Here is a 6,000-nt window from a genome sequence, read left to right on the forward strand (position 1 = left end):
AACACTCAGGGACCTGAGGCAGGAGGATGGCAGGCTTGAGGCCAGCCTAGACACCACAGCAAGTTCTAGCACTGCTTGTGGCACATATGATATATGCACCTGCCTATAAAATCTGGCAACGGTGAGCAGAGTGAGTCTGGTAACTGACAACCACACAAACAGAAGGGCTGGCCACCTCGCCCGTGAACTGTGCCCCTTGCTCCATCAGGACTAAGGGGTGATTCCCTCTCTCCTTAGCTGTCGAACTACAGCCAGCCCCCTCTCTGAGGCTAGCAATTCTGGGCATTTTAAGTTAAAGCACACTGGCGCTCTATTTCTACTCTTGGTCATCGAGATAATTACTTTAGCTCTCTGAGTGGTGTTGCATGTAAAGTACTTATTTCCTGAAAAAAGTTTCCTTAGCAAAATGTAACAAATTTTATCTCTGAAACATTGATAATTTTCTTATACCCTCATACACTTTTAAAATGTCATTAGAGATGTCTACATGAAGAACATTTGCCCTGTAACAAAATTATATTTCTTCCCAAGATATAGTTATTTAATAATTAAAAGAATATTCATGAAATATAAATACTAGGTGTTCATCAATAAATTAAATTAGATTGTGGATGTTAGGAGCCAATTATCATACAAGAGACCTCCAATGGTTGAAGTAATGAGGCCAAATTATTACTCTTGACATTCTCTATAGGCCCATGATTATCAATTGCTAAAATGGTCTAATAGATTACAGAATCTTATGAGATTTGAGGTCCCCTTAAAATATTCATTGTGTATTAGAAATTAGTTGTCTTGGCTGATTTTAGTTATAATTCCACTCTATGTTTACAAGATGAGAGACGGCAGGGTGCTATGGAACTGAAAAGAAAAATGTGTTCTGCTTATGAAATAATAGCTAAGGTAGTGGCACCATGCATAGGAGCATTCTACAAATCTAGGCTTGAACCACTTCTCATCATTTTCTGACTTGGTAGGTTCTGATGAGACAGTGCTTGAAGTAGGTGACACAGTGACTGGTACTTAGCACACAAAATCCGTGTTCTTACGATCTCTCCTGTCACGGAAGGGAGACTAAAGGCTAGGGGGATGCCACTTTCCTCCATTGCCCTTACACATCAACCCTCATTAGGCTGCCATGTTTTCCGTAGCACCAATGTGAAAAGTTGTTGGTGCACTGTCAGTGAAGCGGAGGCACATGTTAAAAGCCCAGCCCCGTCTAAGTGTCAAAGGAGCCAGAGACACCAGGTTTTCCGTGCTTGCCACATTCCACGGTGTAAATACAATTGCAACCTACTTGAGTATCTCCATTGAACATGAAGCTGGGATGAGACCTGTAGACTCACCTCTCACAACGTGAAAGGACCCAGTACCTACTCAAACTAGGAGCGGGAAGGAAGATGGGTTCTAGTTCTGGCTCTGCTGCCCAGCCCAGTGCCCCACCCCCAGCTCCCTTGTGTGACCCTGGGTAATTCAAGTTTCCCAAAGCTTCGGCTTTTTTATCCGATGGATACAGCAGTACCTATCTGGCATGGTTCCTGATGCGACAATGAAAGAAATATGAAGAAACCTTTGAAGCTGTGCAACCCAATGAAGTGAGGTCATGTCATCCACGCATAGATGACTACTGTAGGTGATTTTGTTAAACCCACATCCTCTACCTTTTAATTGACTAAACAGCCAGGCCCTGGAGCTTGTGGTTCATTTACCTAATCTTTTTCTCCTTCTGTGACTGTGAGCTTACAATGGTCACCCAACAGGTAACTATGAAGCCTTTTCAGGTTGCAGGAGACGATGAAGCCTTAACAAAGACCAGCTCCTATTGTTCGTCTTGCTTCAGGGCGGTAGAGTCTTCTGGAAGCCTTCAAATGATCTGCCACACCCTGGGCATAGGAAACAATGGCCTGGGAACCTGGTCACACTGTCTTCCTCTCAGACAGGGAAGTGATTAGTCCCTGTGCTAATCACAAGACTCGGCCTTCATTTCCTTTGTCTCTCACTTGAATACTCTTGGCCATGGCCACTTCTGCTGCAGTTGCCTTGGAGACAGAGGACTGGTAGAAAATCCATTTTTCACACCACCTGGGTCCAGATCTCTGATCATCCTGTCCTTTCTTTGATATGGCTCCATAATCCTCCTGCACCTTAGTCTCTCCATCTGTAAAATGGGGCTGATGGGACCTACCTCCTCAGCTTGTTATGCAATTAAAGGAGTTGGAACCTGTAGGGTGTTCAGATGAGCATTTGACACACAGCAGACACTAATTGTTGACGGCTGTCTTGTGCTCCCATGAGTGTCTTTCTGTGGTCCCCCATGGAGTCTGGACTACCCTTAGATGGATACATCTAAGTTAGTTGTTCCCTGGTCTGTTTGCAGAGGAGTGGCCACCTTTAGCAATGTAGTCAGTCACAAGATATAAAGCAGGGCCCGTTACTCTTCCTCTGAGAAGCACTGTGGCCTTGCACATTGGAACCAGCCTCCTGGCTTCCTCCCCTCACAAGGTGACCCTTCCTGAGCACCTAAAGGAGTCAGAATAGGACCACATGTGTGTCCAGGAAGGCAAGGTCCGTGACTGAGTATAACAAGGAAAATACAGTTTTAGCTTCTTGGCCATAGGTGGGCAAATTGGACGTTTGGCCTTCACTTTGCTGTCAACCCACCGCATATTCCTGATGACCCCACTCCTGCTGCTCACAGTTCACAAAGAAGCCTGTGAGCCTCAGGCTGGAGTGCAATAACCTCTGAGGGGTGTGGTTAGCTTGATAAGAAACAGCTTCTTCATGTTCCTTGGAGGGAAAACATTTTAGAGTGTGCTTCCAAGGCTCAGCTGCTCATCTAATAACAATAATAATCACCTAATGTTCTTCAATAGGGGATTAGTTAAACAAATTAGGGAACATCCATAGTACATGATGCGGCCATTAAATTAAACGAAGTAGAACAATACTGTATTTCATTAATCCTTACACAACTCAAAACCTCTTCCATTCTGGGGGTTTTGTGGGTGTTACAATGGGGGTGAGAACTGTCAAGGATTTCAGAACTCAAAAGTCAGCGCCCAATACCTCGTGAGCTAATGTCATATTCCTGGATGTGAACCAATGTTGCATTTTCATCCCGGCTTGAAAGGGGAGAAGAGATGACCCAGCATGCACCAGTTTCCTGGAACACCATTGGAAAGCTGAGCGGACATTGCAGAGATGAAGGGCTGCAACTAGAATTATAATTTCTGGGGGGCGTGTGGTTAAGAACTGGATGTTCCACGTGGAGAGCAAGTGCGAGTCACCAGACTGAAGAAGTGTCTAAGATTCCTTGTGAACCCGATGTCAGCTGCTCAGGATGGTTCAAGGCCATCGCCAGCTGCCATCTGGTGGACTTAGCTGTCACTGTGGTACTGAACATCTGGGAAGCCCAAGAGTGGACTGAGGAGGATTAACAGGGATCCCGAGCTGGGGAGCAGATGAAGTTTGGGAAGGGCAAGGTTATGTGCCTCAGAAGTGGCACAAGGCTTAACCAGGACCAGAAGAGACATGACATCATCTGAGGGAACACTTTCAGGGCCCCACCCAAGAGAGCTTGCAGTCTCTGAACTGAGGAGAGAGAAGTCACTCTGGAGTGGGTGACCCTTATCATTGATTCAAGCATATGGCAGACTTAAGTAGATAGCATGGGACTGATGCCTTGAATTCATAAGCTCAAGACAAGGGACTTAGGGAACATTTTCTGGCTTCTGGCTTTCTGCCTGGGACCCAAGAAGGAGGCTGGGGTGGCTCTGTCTGTCTTCACCAAGCTCACACTGTGAGGGCATCTTGGTTTGTTTCTGCTGCTCTCACAAAGTAACACACATCGTAGCTTACAAAAAACATGACTCATTTGTCCAGTTCTGGGGGCCAGGATGTCTGAGACAAAGGCAGGTATGGCTGGGTTCTGGTGAGGCTCTGCTCTGGGCTGCGGATGGCTGCCTTCTTTCTGGGTCCACCCATGGTAGGAGAGGTAAAAGGGTTCCCGTGGGGATCTCCACCTCAGACAGCTGTCCCCTCAGGTGTTGGGATTTCAGCATGTAAACAGGGAAGGCATAGACACCCCAACTATAGCATGTAGGCAAGCTGCCAGGGCGTCAGCCTCCTGAAGTGCCAGTGGCTGGGAAAGAATTGATATGAGCTAGAAGTAGATAGGACTGACAAATGAAGCTCCGTTCTGAAGTGTTCAGATGACCTCAGCTGGAGCCAAGGCAAAGGTGGCAGCCCAGTTAGAGACAGACCCCAGCATTCAAGACCTTCGTGGGTTCAGGTTCATGGGTTATGAGTCTCAGTTTGCTTTCTCTCTAGCAGAGTATCCAAGAGCGAGAGCTATAATACAGCCACTTACCTTCTGGCACCTGAGCATCTGTGTGTCAGACCACCCGAAAACGGAGGGGATTACAGATACTGCACAACAAACCATCCGAATACCCACGAGCACAGAGCAATAATGGTTTGTGATTTCCATGGCTCAAAAACTCAGAGCACAGCACAGGCAGGAAGATGTGTCCCTGCTCGACTGGGTGTAGACCACAGAGGGAAAAGCAACGGCCGGCGCTGGGATGATCTGCAGCAGCACTGCTCAGCCTTCCTAAAGCTGAGACCCTTCAGTACAGTTCCCCATGCTGGGCTGACCCACCCCCAACCATAACATTGTTTTTGTTGCTACTTCACAACTGTAATTTTGCTACTGTTATGAATTATGAATATCTGTGTTTTCTGATGAACTTAGGTGACCCCTGTGACAGGGGTCAAGACTCACAGGTTGAGAATCAGCTGATCTACAAGCTCATCCACTCATAAATCTGTAAGGACGCCAACCATGGGTTGAAGGGACAGAATTCCAACAAACGGCCTGCTGTGTGGCTGGGTTCTAAGGGTCTCAGGGAAGAAACCCACGTGGAAGTCACATCGGATCACCTTTGTCCTGTTTGCCAGCCACGCTTAAGGAGAGAAACAGCGTCCCCTTTGGAAAAGGGGAGTCAAGAGACCTATATTGAAATGATCAGCTGGGGGCACAGGCCTATAATCCCATCTAAGGAAGCAGAGGCAGGAGAAAGAAAAGTTCAAAACCTGCTAGGGCAACAGAGCAACATCAAGGCCAGCGATTTAGTGAGTGAGACCCTGTGTCAAAGTCAGAAGGGAGGTGGGCTTAAGAGGTAGCCAGGTAGAGGGCTGGCCTGGCGTGTGCACAGACAGGTTGATCTCTCCCTCCTCTAAGTAAATAAGCAGGGGAATGAATTACCATAAGTAAGATAACTACGTAGAGGTTAACAAACGGGGCATCTGAGTTTGTTTGCACCCGTATTTCCTTTCCTCACCAAACCAAGATGTTGAGGCTTGAGGGGGGCAGTTGCGGTGGGGGGATCTGATGCTGAGATACCACATTGGCTTTTGTTCTCACAATGCTAATCTGTTCCCAGCCTGAGCACACGAGAAGGAAAATGCTGTATTCCTTCAGGCTTCAGCCAACAGTACTCAGACGAGACCGGGCGCGTTCAGGGTGGTATGGCCGTAGACACCAACAGTACTCAGATATGAGCTGAGTGTAGTCTGGGGGTGAGAGTATGTAAGTGTGTGGTGGGTTTTTGGTTTTTTGGTTTCTTGAGACAGGGTTTCTCTGTGGCTTTGAAGACTGTCCTGGAACTAGCTCTTGTAGACCAGGCTTGTATCAAACTCACAGAGATCTGCCTTCCTCTGCCTCCCTAGTGCTGGAATTAAAGGCATCCGCCACCACCACCTGGCTATGGTGGGGTTCTTAACTGAGTGTGGTAACATGCCTTTAATCCCAGCACTATACAGAGTGAATTCCAGGGTGAGGCTCTGTCCACCCCACCAGAAAAAAAAAGCAAAACTGGATGAGAGGATCTTAACCCATAAATAAGAAGGAGAAATGGACATTATTAGATGTAGGTTTTAGCATTCCACCAGTTTAGTGAAATATCTAACACAGGCTACTTATAAAGAAAATGGGTTTAT

The sequence above is a fragment of the Mesocricetus auratus genome, unplaced genomic scaffold (genome assembly GCF_017639785.1).
Source record: "Mesocricetus auratus isolate SY011 unplaced genomic scaffold, BCM_Maur_2.0 Super-Scaffold_100024, whole genome shotgun sequence".
NCBI classification, from domain to species: Eukaryota; Metazoa; Chordata; class Mammalia; order Rodentia; family Cricetidae; genus Mesocricetus; species Mesocricetus auratus.